Genomic DNA, 19928 nt, shown 5'->3' on the forward strand with positions numbered 1-19928 from the left:
TCTTTAATTAGTAGAGTCACCCATTCTAGGAGGAAATAATCCAGAGGGAGCAATGCAAACCACTCTGTATATGCAAGAGAGGGTTGCATACAGTCTCGGTTCCCTTTTTTGTGTCTATAGAGACGTGTGTAAATAGGAATATGCATCCTTCTGGGTAGTATGTGCTGAATTCTCCCCTTATCTCTAGACCACTTTCTGTGTAAAGCAAGAACTTAGGATGCAAGTTCTAGTCTTAGAAACACTCACACAGGTGCATTCTGCCTCCTTTTGGTTGGTGTCCAGGTAGTCGAGAATGGCGGTATAAATTTTGCTAATGGGTTCCACGGTGACCCAAAAGAGAGAAGGAGAAATGAGCTGTTAGACTATTATCAAATGAACTTGCATTTTGGCTAATCATTTCAACATTTTTCAATGCTTTTTCAAGATATCAACTTTTTGAAGATATGTGCAAGATGTAACGAGAATAACAGTATGCAAATGTATTTCTGGAGGATGAGACAGATCCTTGAAAACATGTCTGTGGTGTCAGGTCTCTGAGACCAGGGATGAACATCGCATCCTCCAGGCCTGCCTGGAGTCCAGGCCAGAACCTCCCTGGGCTGTAGCTCTGGCAGGTTCATTTGCTTTGAGAACCAGCCCATGGAGAAACCTGCCCTTAAGTCAGGGCCATTAAATACATGGTGCAGGCTGATGTTAGCTCCCATCCCAGTGTGAAGAGAAGGGGGACAAGAGGAGGGGCATTGTGCTAGGACTCTGCATTCTGAGAACTTGAAGATTTGAAATACATGAAATAAGGACATACTCAGAAAGCTCGTTATACCATTGCTCCATCTTCTCAACTGATCTGAAATCCAAGAGAAGGGGAGAAAAACAGTTAAAATGCACATTCATACAAACATATTATGAGTTCTGGGCAGTATAAACAGCATCATTGATTGGTATTGGTGGGACTGTATGATCCAGGAGGCCTGTCCTGGTCACTGGGTGCTGAGGGGCCCTGCTCTTTGACAGTTTGCTGGGTTGGCAAGGAAATCTTCTAAATGGAGGAGAAATTGGGTTTAGGGCCCTTTGGTGGTGCTGGTGGTTAACTGCACATGCTACCATGCACAAGGACCCGAGTTCAAGCCCCTGGCCCCCACCTGCAAGGGGCTTATCAGCTACATGTGTTTGCCTATATCGGAGCCATTGGGAGCCAATGGAGAGCTCCGAGCTTTCCTTGTTGGGGTCAGAGCACCTGTGGCTAATAGACCCCCAGATGGAGCTGTGCTCCCCCTGAGAGTCATGAGGAGACAGGCATGGCCTGACTGCAGTCTTACTGAAAAGTGACTATGAAGCTGTGGTCAGCCCATCCCAAGACCAGCGATGTGTGGGCTCTCGCAGCTTTCTTCATGTTGGGTTCCACCCACATGTCAATGTCCATCAGGGGTGCCAAGTACTTGATTTGGAAGTGACTCTTGTACCTGGAGAGGGAATAGAGCACAGCTCTGTTAGCTTGTATCCCAGCGTTCTGGGAGTAGCTGGGTTTCTCCTGAGGAGATGGTGGGTGTGTTTCTTTCTTTAATTTTTTATTGGGGAAATAATGTTTTACAGTCGACAGTAATTACAATAGTTTGTAAATGCATAACATTTCTCAGTTTACCCTGAGAGTTTTCCACATAACAATAGAACCCCCACTAGGTCCTCTGTCATCCTTTTCCAGGATCTGTACTCCCCCCCTCCACTCCTCCACCCCAGAGTCTTACTTTGGTGCATTACAAGAACTCCCGAGGGGGCAGGTACCTACTTTGTGTTGGAGATGAGCAGCACATTGGAATATAAGATCAGTTGCCTTTTCTGCCACCTCTGACCCTTCTGAAATTTTCCAGTGCCCATGAACTGGATATGGCCATAGGGCAACACTAGGATGTTCTCTTCCAGACTGCCCTCCTCCAAAGAAGAGCTGCAACACAGCAGACCCACAGGGCAGTTTGTCTTTGGCAGGCAGGACACAGGGCTCATTTTGATGTCAGGACTCACAGAGCATTATAGAGGAGTCTCAGTGCCCCAGAAGGGCTCAGCAGCCCAATTCAGGAGTCTTGAGCTAGACAGAGCTCCTGTGAGAGTTGTGGTCACTCAGGGCTGGTGGTAATGGAGGGCTGCTTAAAGGACAGGGAACAGGGTCTGTCTCTTCAGTGTCAGGGGACAAGGAAGTAGCAGAGTCTCAGGACCTGGGAGAAAGGAGACACTAAAACAGAGTGAGGGGGAGTGAGGGTATTGGGGACCTGGTATTTGGTGCTGGGAGAGGACCTGAGTGGGGTTGAGAGTATTGTGCAGACACCTTGTGTCAACAAATCACACTGTAGTGAATTAACACAGACCCCAAAATATAAGGATAAAAAATATAAGGGGACACTAAGAGATCAAAGGAGAGAGGATGAGAAATGTTTCAAAGAACGAACTCAGGGACACAGGGCCAAGGCCTGAAGGCAGCACAGTGTCTATAGCGTTGGTGGAGCATAATCAACCCCAGTATCATCTGCAGTTTTAGCCTTTGTGACTGCTTCTTTCCCTACCCATTCTTCTCCCCCATTCTTTCCTCTTTTCTTCTTTTATCTTCTTTTTTATTCTCTCTCTCTTCCTCTCTCATAAAAATAATTTTAAACAGATCTATGTGTGACCTATAGGGGTCAGATTGCATAGATCCAAGAGTGTGAAGAAGTTATTCCATTGTGGTCTCAGGTTAACATACACACTTAGATAACAGGATTCTGGAAAACTGACTCTAATCTTCTTTAAGTCAGTCATCACTTGGGTTTGAGGGGGGCAGGAATCCCATGATTAGCCAAGAATAAACCAAACATTCAAATGTTTCTCAACTCAAGGACGTACTAAGCTATTCCTTGGCTGTGCCCTGAGTAAGCCCACAAGACTCTGATGCTAACGGGTCAGTCCTGCTCTCTGGCATCAGCAGAAGGGAATCTCATGAGCACAAGTAACTATTGATGAGACCAGGCTGAAGCTGAGATTCTCTCAGTGGGAATCACACAGAGCACCTCCTGGGACCACCCTCCTCCTCCTCTGCTGGTCACACAGGGCATGTGAACAGATTCTACCTTAAGCAGGGCAGCCAGCGCAGACAAACTGAAAGCCTAGAAGACTTTCTGGTAGACGCAAACATCCTCAACTCTTCACTCCTTGACACAAAAGAGAGAGCTGGGCACAGCACTGTGCGCACTGTTCAGCTTGTCTCCAAGACTGAAGATTCCACTGTAGCCAGGGACCCTGGCCTGTGATGTTAGTGCTCAAAGGTCAGCATCATGACTGCTGACAGAGTGCCCCTCTAAAGCCCATTGCACCTACAGCTTTGAGTCTTTTAATCTTTTCCTTTTGAGAAGACTATATAGACTTCCAGGCTTTTATTGGAAATAATAGAGATTCCACAAGCCTAGCCCCTATTTCATGCAGTGGTCATCTAATTATATAATTCTAAACAGAGTAAATATCACAGTAGGATATTCACATGGATGCTGTCACAGACACACTATTTCCAGGAGCATAAGTGTGTGTGTGTGTGTGTGTGTGTGTGTGTGTGTGTGTGTGTGTGTGTGTGTGTGTGTAAACACACACACAAAGGCAATGTTATCCTCATAAAACCATTTTGAAAGGATGAATCCATTGGCAAATGAGTTGTGGACATTCCTTGATGTCCTTCAACTCTAGTGTAAAAGACACACATTCAAGGAACCATTGGAGGACTTGATGTAGCCTACAATAGACGCCTTAGCTACTTGGTATGTTTTCTCTTTTATTAATTAAGTTATTGATCTTAATGCAAAAGATAAGACCACTGCTCAGGTCTGGCCTTTGGCAGTGGGATTGAACCTGGAAAGGACCCCAGATCCTCACACATGAAAGTCTTTCACTTTTTTTTTAAATAAAGTGACTTTGATTTTTTAAAAATACTTATTTTATTTATTTATTCCCTTTTCTTGCCCTTGTTGTTTTATTGTTGTAGTTATTATTGTTGTTGTTGGATAGGACAGAGAGAAATGTAGAGAGGAGGGGAAGAAAGAGAGGAGGAGAGAACAATAGACACCTGCAGACCTGCTTTACTGCCTGTGAAGCAACTCCCCTGCAGGTGGGGAGCCGGGGTTCGAACCGGGATCCTTATGCCGGTCCTTGTGCTTTGCGCCACCTGCGCTTAACCCACTGCGCTACAGCCCGACTCCCTTCACTTTCTTTTTTTATTATTATATTCATTGTTCACTGGACAGCAACAGAAAAAGTAGAGTGAAGGAGATGGAGGGAGAGAGGAGTGACACCTGCAGCACTGCATCAACTGCTTGTGAAGCTCTTCCTCTCTAGAGGGGACCCCTGTCTTGAACGTAGCAGCTTTTAACTAGTGCTCTGAGCCAGGTGCACCCCAGCCTTCCACCACTTCTTGTCTGATACAGCTCTGTATGATGCACTCCATCTGCTCACAGACAAGAAACATCCAGATTAAGATCAGTGAGAGAATCACTGGTCAGAAAAATCAGGGTGTTCAGCACCAGACAGTGTTTGTGTCTTTGTCTGATTGTGTGGGAGAGAGGTGGGGACAAGCCTGTTCTCACTGTCCTGCTGCATCATCTGAGTGCTTGACCAGGCTGAGTGGTTCCTCAGACTTTTCTTTCTTTCTTACCTTCCCTTAATATCTTGTAAACTATTTGAAGGAAAATATGATGTTCTTACTGATGATGTGATGCTTGAACAATGCTTTTCCTACTCAATCCAGGAAAAACGAGACAGATGCTAGTCTTTGCCATAAGGAACGATGAGAAGATTAAGGAGGCAATGGATCACATATACTAGATTTCCCTCATGCTGCTGGCACACGGGTAAAGCACAGACAGGTGGCTATGGTGTCATTCACTTCCCTTGTTTGTCAGAGACTCTTTGGAACTTCTCTAAAAAGGTTCACACAGATTTGCTTTATCTGCAGTTTTGGGATTCAGCCACCTGAGGGCACTCATCCTCTACACAGGGCAGCAAAATGAACAAAACTCAGTTTTCTTCTTCAAGTACTTAGAAAGGAGATTCTTCCAATAGATCCATTCACATATTATAACAGTGCATAATGTTGAATAAGAATCAGAAATTCAACATACATGTATATTGATATTAACTGTCAGCTGGAGGCAGTCTGCAATATTTTGTAAAATGATTTTTTCTATGGATTATGCTTTTCAGAACTTTGGAATGATTCCATTCCATACTTTAGAGATGCATGTGGATCTAAATTTGCACAACACTTTTTTGTTTTTTTATATTTACTTATTTTCTCTTGTTTTTATTGTTGTTGTAGTTATTATTGTTGTTGTTGTTGATATTGTTATTGTTAGATAGGACAGAGAGAAATGTATAGAGGAGAGGAAGACAAAGAGGAGAGAAGAAAGATAGACACCTGCAGACCTGTTTCACTGCCTGTGAAGTGTCTCCAGCAGTGAGGAGCTGGGTCTTGAACTGGGATCCTTAGCCAGTCCTTGAGCTTTGTGCCACATTAGCTTAACCCACTGTGCTCTCACCTGACTCCCTACACAACACTTTTTATGTGTCCAGCATTAACTACCACAATAATAGTTTGAGTTTCCTTAGGACATTTGGGGCCATTTCTCTTCCTTGTGTCCAGGGTTATAACCGCTGGGACTCATTGCAAGCACTCGAAATCCACAGCTCCTGGTTGCCATTTTTTCCTCTTTTTTTTTTACTTCTTCCCTTGATGCTGAGGAATTATTCTGATACAGTCTCTGCCCGAGGTTTTACCACGCCCTGCGAAATCCTAGCAGTGCCCCCCTTCAACCAATCCTGCCCCCACACGTCACCCCTGGTTGTTGCCCAATAAAAGCTCTCTCACTCCCCCCCTCATTCTCTCTTGGTTCTCTGTGGGTTCTCTCTCAGCTCTCTCTCTCAGCTCTTTCTCTCTCTTATCACCCCTTCCTTCTTGCCCGGTGGTGAGGTAGTGGGGACGGCCATTGTAGGCTGACTCCAAGTGGCCTGGGCCACCCCCCCCCCGATCCTATAATAAAGATTTGTGTACCCCATTTGCTCCGGACCTCCTCTCTCTTCTCTGAGGCGCAGCCCAACACCTGGCCACAGCCGACACCTGGCACCCATTGTGTCCCTCACTCACGCCCCGCTGGTTGGCCCGGCCTGAGTTCCCCAAAAGCCTTCCAGATACAGGTAAGTGGCATCTGCCCGCCTCTGTGGCCCTGCGTTCCCCCCCACCATGGGATTTTTTTTGTTTTAGGAGGAGGTGTCCCAGACCTTATATCCTTCTCTCCTGGGATAGGTTCTCAATATCAGACACACTTTAATTTTCACTACACCGTGGGTTTTCATGTCTATATTTGCTACTTACAAGATATGTACAAGGTGTTCTGCCACGAGGGTAAGCAAACTTGAGGCTGAGATACGAGAGTTAAAGCATACGTGTGCAAAACTTAACCACCGTAAGCGATCAGCAGTTAGCCCCAAAACTTCCATTCCCACAGACACGCATACGTGTTCGGTGGCTCCTCCTTTGACCCCCCCCCAGCTGACCCCGTTGTTCCGGTTTCCCCTTCTCTAACCCCGCCCCCAGCTGACCCCTTAGTTCCAGATTCCGCCTCTCTAAACCGGCCTTCTGTCAGCCCAGTTCCAGCTTCCTCCTCTCTGAACCCGCCTTCTGTCAGCCCGATTCCAGCTTCCACCTCTCTTAAGCCGCCTTCTGTCAGACCGGTTCTGGCTTCCGCCTCTCTAAACCCGCCTTCTGTTGGCCCAGTTCTAGCTTCCGCCTCTCTAAACCCGCCTTCTGTCGGCCTGGTTCCAGTTTCTGCTTCTCTAAACCCTCCCCCTACAAATACCTCATCATCAAGGGACCCAGTGGCTTCCTCTCCTTTGACCCCTCCCCCTGCCGACACCTCATCATTAAGAGACCTTGTGGCTGAGATACGAGAGGTAAAGGATATTTTTTCAACATTTAAAGACCTTAAACCAATTGCAGTCCGCCCCGAGAGCTCCGTCCCTGTAGATACACGTTCAGTTCCCCTGTGGCCACTACAGCAGTTTCCACGGCACCTTCCACTTCCGTAGCTCTCTCCCCAGCATCAGGCATGTCTTAGTCTTAAACACCTACACCCAGATAATTGGATTTTAGCAACACAGGAACTTACATCAGGCTCTTATGGGGCACCCACTACAATACAGGTTTATGCAGTTACCCCACATAATCAAAATGGGGCCTGCTTTCAGTGCGGTCGCCAAGGGTATTGGCGTAACCAATGTCCTGATAAGCTGCGACCACGCCTCCAGTTAGAGCAACCCCGCCTCCAGTAAAGGCAACCCCGCCTCCAGTTAGAGCTAACACGCCTCCAGTCAGGGAAATCCCGCCTCCAGTCAGGGCAACCCCGCCTCCAATCAGGACAACCCCGCCTTCACTCAGGGAGCCAGAAGCCACTGACGGTTTGTCCCAGATGTCGTAGAGGGTTTCATTGGAAGAGAGATTGTTGGTCCAAATTTCATAAAGATGGCACGCCCCTGAATGGTACAAATTCGGGGCCTGAGATTTTGTGGACCACTCCTGTTTTAGAACGAGGTCACCCTACTATGACAATATTGACAATATTCCTTTTAAATTTTTGATTAACACAGGGGCAGAAAAGATGATTTTAAGGCAAGCAGAGGTTCCCCAAAATTTGGAACTCCTCCCCCTGGCCCAGTATACATGGAGTAGGAGGGGTGACACCATCATTTCGCACATGAGATTCGCTCGAGTGGGAAGACACGGAAGGTTCTACCGGACACTTCCACCCTTTGGTAGCTGATATTAGCACCAACCTACTGGGCAGAGATCTTCTGGAAAGTCCTGATGTTAGGATATCCACAGATACCTCTGCAGAGCATAACACTCGCTCCTGCAAGACCAGATCTAATCAGCACCCCCAATACTAACTGCCACTATTCGTATGCAAACTCCCTGCTTATGCTGGCTTTCTAATGAGCCTGTCTGGGTGGAACAGTGGCCTTTACCTAGGGATAAACTAGAAATTTTAAAGGAGCTCCTCTGAGAGCAGTTATCCTTGGGACACATTCGTCATTCTCGAAGCCCATGGAATACTCCTGTCTTTGTGATTAAAAAGTGCTTGGGAAAATGGTGCCTCCTCCAAGATCTCCGTGCAGTAAATAAAACCATACAGGTCTGGGGCTCCCCCCAAAGGGGTTTGCCTCTTGCTTCTGCAATTCCCAGGGGAATTACAATCTTGGCTATTGATATACAAGATTTTTTTTCTCTATTCCCTTGCATCCACAAGATTGTAAATGTTTTGCCTTCTCTGTTCCTTCTATTAATAACACCAGCCCTGCTGATAGATTTGAATGGGTGGGGCTGCCCCAGGGTATGGCCAATAGTCCTAGAATTTGTCAGGAGGCTATTAAATCTGCCCTTTTCCCATATATTCATAAGGGCCTTAATGTTTTTCAATATACAGATAATATTTTAATATGGGGAAACTCAGATACAGATCTCTATGCCTTATGTGATTTTCTCATTCCTGCATTAAAGAAAAGCGGCCTTAATGTAGCTCCTGAGAAGCTACAGCTAATTCCTCCAATATCTTTCCTAGGTTCAGAGATTTCTCTAAGGCAGATTTGTCCCTTAAAACCTATTGCCACCTTTCCTTCTAACCTTACTCTTGCTTCTTTACAAAGTTTTCTAGGAAATTTAAATTGGCTTAGGCAGTATCTCTTATCTGCCTACAAGCTGCCTCCAACCACTGTTTGACCTGTTGAAAGGAAACACACAGCCCTCCTCAAAACATAAGTTAATTCCCGAGGCCTCCTTGGCACTGGAAAGGGTTAACCAGGTCCTCCAGGACATGCACCTTGTTCGATTCTCCCCCTCCTCTCCAGTAAACCTTCTAGTCTTCAACTCCACCCCCACAGTAGTAGGTAGGGACATTGTGGCAAGACCATGGGGTTTTGAGTGGCTTCACACGCCAGTAGGCGGAGCTCCAAGACTCCTCACTGAGATAGATGCATTAGCATTCATGGATCGCCAAGGGAGAAATAGGTCTGTGCAGGTCTTAGGGAAAGAACCAGATTTAATTACCCTGCCATTTTCTCTCACAGATACAGAGTGGCTTATACGCCATCATTCCCGCTTTGCCATAAGCTTCATGGGGTTTCCAAGACAAATAGATAACCATTTTCCTTCTAATAAATTGATAGCTTCTTTACCTCTTTCGCCTCTACTAGCACCTAAACTTTTCTCTCGGGATCCCATTCCCTCTGCTCCTACAGTCTTTACTGATGGCGGAAAAAGGGGAGCTGCAGCCCTTATATATTACCCAGACAAACTATCTCCTAAACCTCTCTTTACTGAGCTTCCTGAGAATTCCCCTCAGTACAAAGAACTTTATGCTGTTTTCCTTGCATTAACAGCTGTACCGGAATGCTTCAGCCTTTTTTCTGACAGTGTGTATACTGTTAACTTACTTCCATGGCTAGCTCGTTCTTATGTGAAAATTGATGACAACCCACTTTCCCCTCTCTTGATTCAAATCACCTCTATGCTCTGCTCTCGAACCCAACCACTGTATATTCAAAACCTTCGTTCCCACAGCCCTCTTCCTGGTTCCCTGTCTGAAGGGAATGCTGCAGTTGACCGCCTTGCCTCCACAGGAACTTTCCGAGTCTCTGTCTATGATCCTGCTAATTTTCATTCTCTAACCCATGTTAATCTTAAAGGCCTTCGAGCTCAATTTCCTGATGTTCCTTTACCACAGTTAAAACATATCCTTGCTACATGCTCTTCTTGTGCAAGTCTCATAAAGACACCTGCTATCCAGACCCTTCGGGTTAACCCCCAAGGTTTAAAAGCTAATGCTATTTGGCAAATCGATGTCACCCACATACCAAACTTTGGCAAACAAAAATATGTGTTTGTCACAATTGATACCTTTTCTAAATTTATGTGGGCAACAGCTCAGACGGGATAAAGCGCTAAAAAGTTTGTAAGCCATATGCTCTCTTGTTTTGCTGTTATGGGGTTACCATTTTTTTTTAAAACAGACAACGTACATATGTTTACCAGCAAACAATTTAAAGATTTTTGTTCCCTCTGGAATATTACTCATACCACCACGGGCATTCCCTACAATCCACAGAGACAAGGCATTGTCGAAAGGGCCCATCAAATGCTGAAGGCTCAAATAAAGATAAAGGAGGAACATATCCCCCCAATATCCAGTTAGCAAAAGTCTTAACTACATTAAATCTCTTTAATATTTACAATAATTCGGACCTACCTCCTATTATTCTTCACTGGCAAACACCATCTACCCTCACATCCATTAAGATCAAATGGAAAGACCCACTTGATAAAATTTGGAAAGGGCCTGACCCCCTATTGACCATGGGAAGGGGTTTTGCATGTGTTTTCCCTCAAAATTTCTCTAAACCTGTCTGGGTTCCTGCCTGCCATGTCCGACAATAACCGCAGGATGGCGCTGTTATCCCTGAAGAACAAGAAATACTACAAGAGGACCAGATGCAGGATACATCCGAGGACCCATAATACGACATGGCAGAACCTACAAAATCTGGCCCACAGAGACCTCTCTCCTACACTTTCCCTGAATGTCTTATGTTATAACTGACCAGTTGTGTTTTGTGAGTGAGTGTGTTGAATAACAAAAAAATTTTTTTTTGCATGACCCATCTACTCAGAGTACTCTGAAAGGTAATTGACTTTATATAAAAATGCTGGATGCAGCCAGAGTTTCTGGAGACGTCCAGAAACATTCCAAAATTTTTGTTTTTCTCCCTCTTGATTTTTATATATAGTTTTGGTATATATGCAAGTGTTTAGTCTTAAACTGTGTGGCTAATGATGGATATAAATTTGTTTTTAAAATGATATGTTTTTATAACAAAAGTTTTTTTCTCCAGTGTGTTATAACTAAATATTTATGGGTATGTCTCATGTTTGGTAACACTAACTTAATGGTCAAAAGTGTAACCTTACAGCTACATCATTACCAGGCAAGGTAAAATTAATTTGCTAAAGGTAACTATTTCAGGTAAAAGTCTAAATGTTTAACGTGACAATTCATTCCCAAAACTAAAATATAAATTCTCTATACAGGACACCTTTGGAGGGCCCCCAAAAGTGCCCTGTAAACTATCTTGTGGAAATTAATCCACAACAGATCTGGCATCAATCTGGCATTGTAAATGTTAAAATCATTGTCACAAAATGCGTTAACTCTCTAGTAATCTGAGTCTGTTTATAGTCCAAAGTAAAATTAGTTAAAATTCAAAATACATATTTTAACTAAAATTGGTCTCTAGATCATTCTGTAGAGACTGCTGCAGAAGGTCACATTAGATGACCTTTAAATAATATCATAAAGAAATTTACCAATTATAATCATCAAGATATCAACTATAGTAAACCTCTAACTTGTTACAAGTTCACATTAACCACGAGAAGCAGATTGTTTGTGTTTCTTTCACAGGAATCCCGGGAAAAACCATCTGAACCCCTGCACACCCTGACGTCACCCACTAGACGGCACGACTACAGTGGTACACCCCCCGAAACCCTAGATGTCACTTAACGCGATCTAAAGAAACTGATACACAGATTCCAAGGACAGAACCTTCTTAATGCCTGCTTGTCGTTCCTGCTTCTGATTTGCCTGTCGTGTGTTGGAGGTTCAGGCTACTTATCTATAGAAAAGCAGAATTCCAGTGGCTGACCTTCCTCATGCAGCGTTTCATCCTGCCGTTTCTTCCTAGCCATCTGCTTTGGACTGAGACTTATATCGGACTTGCTGGCATACCCTATAGACACTTTACACAATTTTAAAGCAGCTTATTTCCCTTCACGCTGCTGGTTTTTCATAGACTGATCCTGAATAGTTCATAGACTTTACAGACTGTTGCCTTGAGGATTATACAATGCCATATAGCCCCTCTGTTTGGTGGGTCATGCCCTCCCACCTCCCCCTCATTATGTACCCTTGCCCCTTCCCCCCCCCAAGCAGGGAACGTTCCTTAACACATCAGCCTTTCCCTTGGCATCACACTGGCTTTTACTACTCCCCTACTGGTCCCTTCTTGTTTTGTTATATCCTTTAGGTTTATGCCCAAAAGGTTTCTGCTCATCCCTACACCACTATTCCTGTCATAGATAGTCTTACAGACTTTGAACCACCTTATGCTATGACTAGATAGAAAGATAGAAAAGATGTAGAGATATTGTGAAGAGATGGTTGAGCAGGCTGCATTTAAACCTATGAGATGAGTCCCTCCAGGTAAGTCTCTCTCTCTAAAGAGGGGTTGAGCACAGGAGGACACATAAATCTCACAAGATTGGCAGCCATTTAAGCCTTCCCTCCTCCACAGAAAGTCCTACATCTTCCCACCTGAGCACGGCATTCCTTAAAAATATTTAAGCCTGCTCCATTCCATATTTCTTTACATGTCCATTTAGATATAAAGGGAAAGGATGAGATGATGCTGAGGAATTATTCTGATGCAGTCTCTGCCCCAGGTTTTACCACGCCCCGCGAAATCTTAGCTGTGCCCCCCATCAACCAATCCTGCCCCCTCATGTCACCCCTGGTTGTTGCCCAATAAAAGCTCTCTCACTCCCCCCCACTCTCTCTTGGCTCTCTCTGGGTTCTCTCTCTCTTAGCACCCCTTCCTTCGTGCCCGGTGGTGAGGTAGTGGGGATAGCCATTATTGGCTGACTCCACATGGCCTGAGCCAGCCCCCCTGATCCTATAATAAAGATTTGTGTACCCCATTTGCTCTGGACCTCCTTTCTCTCTTCTCCGATGCGCAGCCCGACACCTGGCCACAACCAACATTCCCTATTTTATTGGAGAGGACAGAAAGAAATTCAGAAGAGAACGGAGGGAGGAATATTTTATATATATATGGAGAGAGAGAGAGAGAGAGACCTACAGACCTGCTTCTCCACTTGTGAAACCTCCTTGCTGCAGGGATGAGCAGGAACTGGAAGCTGGGCCCTTGACCATGTACTGTGTGTGCTTATCTGGGTGCACTACTGCCAGCCCCATAATGAAGCGATTAAATGCACAGCTTTTTACCCTACAGCCTAGAGAAACACTAGTAAGTGCTCTTTTACATCTTAATATGTCATTCATATAGCCATTGAGTAGTAACTTTGTCTCATACATTTGGGGCCAAGATTGGAACATGCATTTTTTCTTTACATAGTTGTCTGCAAAGGAGATTCTGCAGATGAGAAAGAGGCAAAGGATCCAGCAGGAGGCAGCCTTTTCTGGCCTAAAGTTTCAAGATTGAGCCCCAGGGGGTGGTCAGCTCCTGACAGCAAACCACAGAGAAACTCCACAGGGGAGCTGGGTGGTGGCTCACCCTGATGAGAGCACATGTTTTCATGCCCAAGGAACCTGTAAAAGGTTAGGACAGTAAATATCCGGGAGTCCTGAGTTGGCTGGTAGCGCAGCAGGTTAAGCACACGTGGCAGGAAGTACAAGGACTGGCATAAGGATCCTGGTTCAAGCCCCCGGCTCCACACTGTGAAGTGACGGGAGTCACTTCACAATTGGTGAAACAGGTCTGCAGGTGTCTATCTTTCTTTCCCCCCTTTGTCTTCTTCTCCTCTCTCCATTTGTTTCTGTCCTATCCAACAACAAGGACATCAACAACAACAACAATAGTAACTACAACAATAAAAGAAGGGCAACAAAGGAGAGTAAGTAAATATTAAAAACAGTAAATGTCCAGTAACGCTAGCTGCCCTGTGGATCTGGTTTTTTGCAGTTATGTGTGAGAAATAGATAGCTTATGGGAAACAGTCTTTCAGGTACTGGCTTAGATAGCAATCCTAAACTCTAGGACATCTTATATGAATGCCCCTCAGGTTTGAAGGTAGACAGTCTACAGGGCATCATAGAAGGTTAAGGATGTGCTGGTGGCCTTCAACTTCTCTAGAACCAGAATGAAACAGCTTATGTCCTCCACCACTATGTTCTCAGGGAAGAAAGGGGTCTCCTGGATAGTAGCTATTGTACAGGAGCAGTTTGGGGCAGCTCTGTCCCCAGAGGCCATCACAGATACAAGGGTGAGCTCAAGGCACTGAGGAGTAGATTTGGCCAAGTTGGGGCCAGGGGCGTGTGGTATATGGTGGAGTGCTTGCAGCTAAGTTTCCATATCATTGATGGTGGTGATGATGTCACTGTTCTGGTCCACTGCCACCAAGAATCTGTGATGGATGGTGTCTGATGACAGATTGTACAAGGGCTGGGGATAGCCCACCCTCCCCCAGCAAATAGACCTGTGACATAGCAGTGTGTATAATGATGAGCTCAAGTGGCCACTCTGTGTGCTGAGAGGAGGTGGAGAGGCAGGCAGCCACCAACCCCACTTTCTAGTTGAGAGCATTATAGAAGGAGAGAAGGAAGAAAGCCCAACCAGTCTTAAGTCCAGGAGAATAATGTACCTCACCATGGAAATGTTTGTGCATGGGCTTGTGTATGAGATTTGACTTCTCTACTTTTAACAGGATTTAAGATTTCGTAGGTGGAATCCAGATATATTGTGTTATTCATCTTTCACAGGGAGTATGCCTGTAGAAAGAACGCCCTGTCCCTTGACATACAGTCCTACCTCCAAGGACACCTCTATGAGCAAAGACAGAAAGCAGAGAGGGCACTGAGTCTTGTCACATACTGTTGTCAGGCTTCTGCCTTTCGAATGGACAGTATCTGTTGCAGGAGTCACCAAGGCCTGGCGGTGTTGCACCTGGTAGTGCACACACAGGAGCCAGGGGCAGGACCTTGTTTTAAATCCCTGGACCCTACTCCTGGGTGGGGGGGAGGGAGTGTAGAACACCTCCCAAGTGAGGGAGCAGTGCTGCTGATGTCTGCCTTTATCCTTCTGTCCCCATCTCTATATCTGGTGTGTCAAATTAGAAAAGGAAAAAGTGACTGTGGAGAGCAATGGAGTCACCATGCAGGCAAGAGCCCCAGCGATAACCCTGGTGGTAAAAAAAAAAAAAAAAAGTCATAATAAAAAAGTTATTTAATTTGTCATCCTAGTCTGGTCATACTACATAGCAAGCCGATACACTTTTTTCAATATATAATTATTGATGGGAGAGTATTAGAATGGTATGGAGAAAATGCTCCTAAAGAAATAAAAAAAAAAAAACTGGCAAAACACATTCCTGTCTTCCTTAAGGGGAGGGGATTGGATATAGAGATCTGGTGGTGGGAATTGTTTAGAGTTGTACCCCTCCTATCCTATGGTTTCATTAACATCTCCTTTTTTAAATAAATAAATAGAAATAGGAGGTCGGGCGGTGGCACAGTGGGTTAAGCGCATGTGGGGCAAAGCACAAGGACTGGCGTAAGGATCGCGGTTCGAGCCCCCGGCTCCCCACCTGCAGGGGAGTCACTTCACAGGCAGTGAAGCAGGTCTGCAGGTGTCTATCTTTCTCTCCCCCACTCTGTCTTCCCGTCCTCTCTCCATTTCTCTCTGTCCTATCCAACAATGAATAGTGTCAACAAGGGCAATAATAATAACCACAATGAGGCTACAACAGCAAGGGCAACAAAAGGGGGGGAAATGGCCTCCAGGAGTGGTGGATTCAAGGTGCAGGCATCGAGCCCAGCAATAACCCTGGAGGAATAAATAAATAAATAAATAAATAAATAAATAAATAAAATACTGGTCAAAAACATTCCTGTCTTCTTTCAACGTAACCTGGCTCTGAGGCAGGTATGGATGGTTCGACACTATGGGATGAAATAGTTGCTTTCTAGTGGGAATCCCAATCCTACCACCTCCCACTCTCAAAATTGATTCCATGCCTAATCAAGACACTTACTGCATCACTTCCTGGATTGCCTGAGACACTTGGCCTGAGAAATCTTAAACATCACCAATCCATCCATCAACACAGATCCAGCATCACTGTAAACAGTTTGAGTCTTACTTTTAGGTCAGTCTTCCAGGATTTTCTTTCCTTTTTCTTGCCACTCTCTTCTTCCTTCCCTTAGGCTCTCAGTTTTCCTCAATATATACTAAGATAGTAATCATATAAATGAATGAAAACAGATGTACTAAGACTTACAGATCTACTTATATCCCTCTATATAACACACTTTTGTGTGTACTACATGGACAATCTCTATACATTTAGAAACAAGTAATATTACAAGTCATTACACAGACAATGTATTAGATTCACTAAAAAGGGTTATTTCAGTTTTTCTAGGAAGTAAAGGTATCTAGTGTACATTATCTTTTTTTTTACATGGTAGTATTATTTAAATTCTAGACACCCTTTATTTGTGTGTGTGTGTGTGTGTGTGTGTGTGCATTAGGAATCTGAGTGTCAAAGTAATTGAAAGTACTAGTTTATACCCCTTGCCTTTCATTATTTCTTTCTTTTCTTTAAAAGGAACATTTTCCTTATAGGAAGATGTACTCTTGGTTACCACAAAGGCAATAATGAGGAAAATGGATAAATACTATCTGGTCAAAATAGTCCATTTTTAAAAGTATTTATTAACTTATTTTGCCCTGGTTATTTTATTGTTGGAGTGATTGATGTCCTTGTTGGATAGGACTGAGAGAAATGGGGGGGGACAGAGAGGGGGAGAAAGACCTGCAGATCTGTTTCACTACTTGTGAATCAACTCCCCTGAAGGTGGGGAGACAGAGGTTCGACCAGGATCCTTACTCCTGTTCTTGTCTTTTGCTCCACATGCGCTTAACCCTCTGTGCTATCACTTGACTCTGAAAAGTTAATATTTTTATGCATGGCGTGTGTGTGTGTGTGTGTGTGTGTGTGTGTGTGTGTGTGTGTGTGTGTGTAATAGGGAGAGGGAGAGAAATGGAGTGAAGGCCTGTGAGTTTCCTGAGTCATAATCAGCTCTGATAATGATGACACTGTCCCCAGAGAGGTTGCAGACCTGGCTCTAGAGTTAGCTGAGTCGGATTCATGTCTTGCTGTCCTGGTGTCAGACCAGTTCCTCTATAGGCCTCCAGATTTATAAAGGCAAAGCCCTTCACAGAGATTGAACCCTTTTTTTTCCAATTCCTGGACATATTGAGAGGGCTGCACCCTAGTTTTTGAATTAAAATACCAGCCATAATCCTGTTTCCCAAAGCCAGAGGCCGGAATCTCATAGTAGGTCATCTGTGGTGGCTCACTCTTGCTTCTGGACAAAGAGACCAACAGGCCAACAACTTTTGATCCCACAGACAGTTCTGTCCTGGTTTGATTCTGGCTCAGAGATGTTCCTTGTGCAAGGAATGGCAACTGGAGCTTCAGAGTATGTGGCCATCAGTCCTCCTGGGCATTGCTGGGCTCTGCCTCTCCTCCCATGGGTATTATGCCTGGACCTTTTAGGATCCAGTGGGAGGCTGTCTGGGGACAGAGTTGTCTAGCAACAGGGAAGTGACCGTGTCCAGCAGGGCCTCGGGACAGAAGTGGAGCCTCAGCCAGGCCAGCTCAGCAGTGGGGAGAAGCAAGCCCAGAGAAGATGCAGCAGACAAGGAAGGCAGACAGGCTTCTCCCTGCCCTGGAGAGCCCACCTGGCTGTGTCCAGTTTACAGATGTGGTGGTGCTCATTCATGCACTTGAAATGCTGTCTCCTAAGTATTCCTTCCTGTAACTGTCAAGGTCAGTGAAACTGCAGGACCCCTGTGGGGACTGGTTTTTTCCCAGAGGTGACCCCAGGAAGGCAGGTCCTCAGTCTGCCAGGGGAAGAAGTTGCCCAGCTGTGTGGCAGATGGGCACTGACTGAGGTGTTGTGAAAAGCAGAAAGCTTAGTCCTTGAGGAGAGAAGCTGCTGGCAGCGGGTTCCTTTTTGGTGACAGGAACACTGAGCTGCATGGTTGAGGACTGAGGTGGAGTTGGGCAGTTGGGCAAAAACTATCCTTCAGAAGTCACAGGCCGCAGATGCAGAGGCAGCTGGCATGAAACTGGATGTTGTGAGAAAAGACAACTGACATCCTGAGGACAGTGTGAAGGGGTCAGCTGAAAGGGGGTTAGGGTGGGGTTGTCCTTGTGCCTTGGCAGTAACTCAGCAAGAAGAGCACCTGGCTTGCCTTTGTGACACTGAACTTGGATGTGTGAGGTCTTGTCTTCTGGACCAGCACTGCACGTGTGAGAGATAAGTGGTGCTTTGCCAGAGGATGTCTTTCTCCTTAAGTAATTGCTTAAAATAGGAAAATAGAGTATTTTAAATGAACTGTAATTCAGGAAGCCTATGGCCATTGGAATGTGTGTAAGATAAGAAGGATGTTTTAGCTGTGAATCTCAATGTTATGTGTATTTTTCTACTTTAAAAAAATTTAATTATGAAGGTCAAGTCCATTGGATAAGAGGGGTACAATTCCACACACAATTTCCAACACCAGATATCTCCATCCTACCCCCTAGTTCGGAAGCTTCTTTATTTTTTATCCCTCCTGGGTGTATGGGCCCAGGATCTTTATGGGGTGCAGAAGGTGGAAGGTCTGGCTTCTGCAGTTGCTTCTCTACTGGACATGGGCATTGACAGGTGGATCCATACTCCCAGCCTGTCTCTCTCTTTCCCTAGTGGAGCAGGCATCTGGGGAGGTGGGGCTCCAGGACACATTGGTGGAGTTGTTTGCCCAGGGAAGTTTGGTTGACAGCATGGTATGTGTATTTTTTTAAATGAAATGATACATATAGTAGTGCCTGTGGATAGTAAGTTGTATCTTTACACCTACATGTGGATGGGTTTAGCACTGCTATCAGATCACTATGAATGTTGAACCTAGATATTTTAAGCATCTAAACAGATGCCGCGGTATAAAAGCCAGCCATAACATAATTCATTCAAGAAATATTCAGAAGGTAATTTCAAAAGAATAGAGAGTGTGTTGGGCTGGAGAGATGGAAGTAGAATTAAAGCTCCAAACTTTCAATCTCAAGATACATGAGGCCCCAGGTTTAGTTCCCAATACCAGGGCTGATCAGTGCTCTGTCCAAAACAGCAACAACAACAACAACAAAAAAGCAAGAAAAGAAAAAAAAAATAATATTCTGTAGAGGTAGCCATGAGGGGTCCTTAAACAAACTGAAATCAAACCTCCTAGAACTAATGGTTCTTTGTCACTAGCAATGCTGGCACCTGCCACCTCCTTGCAGCTCTTTGCCTGCATGATTTTCTTTCTTCAGTTACTGGCCTGCAAGTGGAGCTGCACAGAGGATATATAAACAGATCACCAGTGCCTCCTTTTAAAATACCCAGTGTACTGTTCATGTATATGTTTCTCTAAACTGGTCAGTAGACCTGCATCCATGAAAGCTAAATAGTAAAATCACGGGTTTCTTAATTGTGTTTTACTCGAAGAGATAGAATGACAATATTTTTGAGGCCTACAACCCCACAGAGTCTATTCTTCAAAGCTCTTTCTGGACCTTCTCAGATTGATTTACACTTATGGGACCCTCCTTGTGACTACTGGGGATATTCTAACCTTCCTTTCAGTTATCTTCCTGCCTTTCTCTCATCGCATTAACTAAATCCTCCAAAGTGTTGCAGAATGGTTTCTCTAGAAGTCAGTTATATTTGGACAGGCTTGTTCTAAACTCTGGAATCACATTCTCCTATTCCTATACTTAAATTACCAGAAGCCAGGCACTAAGAACTGCAGGGTACACTCTGCAACTTAGTGCTTATTTTGTTAATTTTCTTTTCTAGAGATGGAGAGAAATTGAGAAGAGGGGGATAGAGACCCCCATAGCCCTGCTTCAGTACTTGTGAAGCTTTCCCCCTGCAGGGAAGGATAGGTGGCTCAATCCGTGGTATCCTGAGGCACTTCAGTGTATGCACTTAGTGTGTGGCAGCCTGGCCATGCCATGTATTGTTTTAATTCCATGGTGAATGGGTGAG

General features: G+C 44.8%; 1 pseudogene; it reads left to right on the top strand.

Annotated features, from left to right (window-relative positions):
- Nucleotides 1-292: 292 nt before the first annotated feature.
- LOC132532835 (apomucin-like) overlaps nucleotides 293-19928 on the top strand; it is a 34122-nt pseudogene continuing 14486 nt past the window's right edge.

Source organism: Erinaceus europaeus, chromosome 2 (genome assembly GCF_950295315.1).
Source record: "Erinaceus europaeus chromosome 2, mEriEur2.1, whole genome shotgun sequence".
Classification (NCBI taxonomy): Eukaryota; Metazoa; Chordata; class Mammalia; order Eulipotyphla; family Erinaceidae; genus Erinaceus; species Erinaceus europaeus.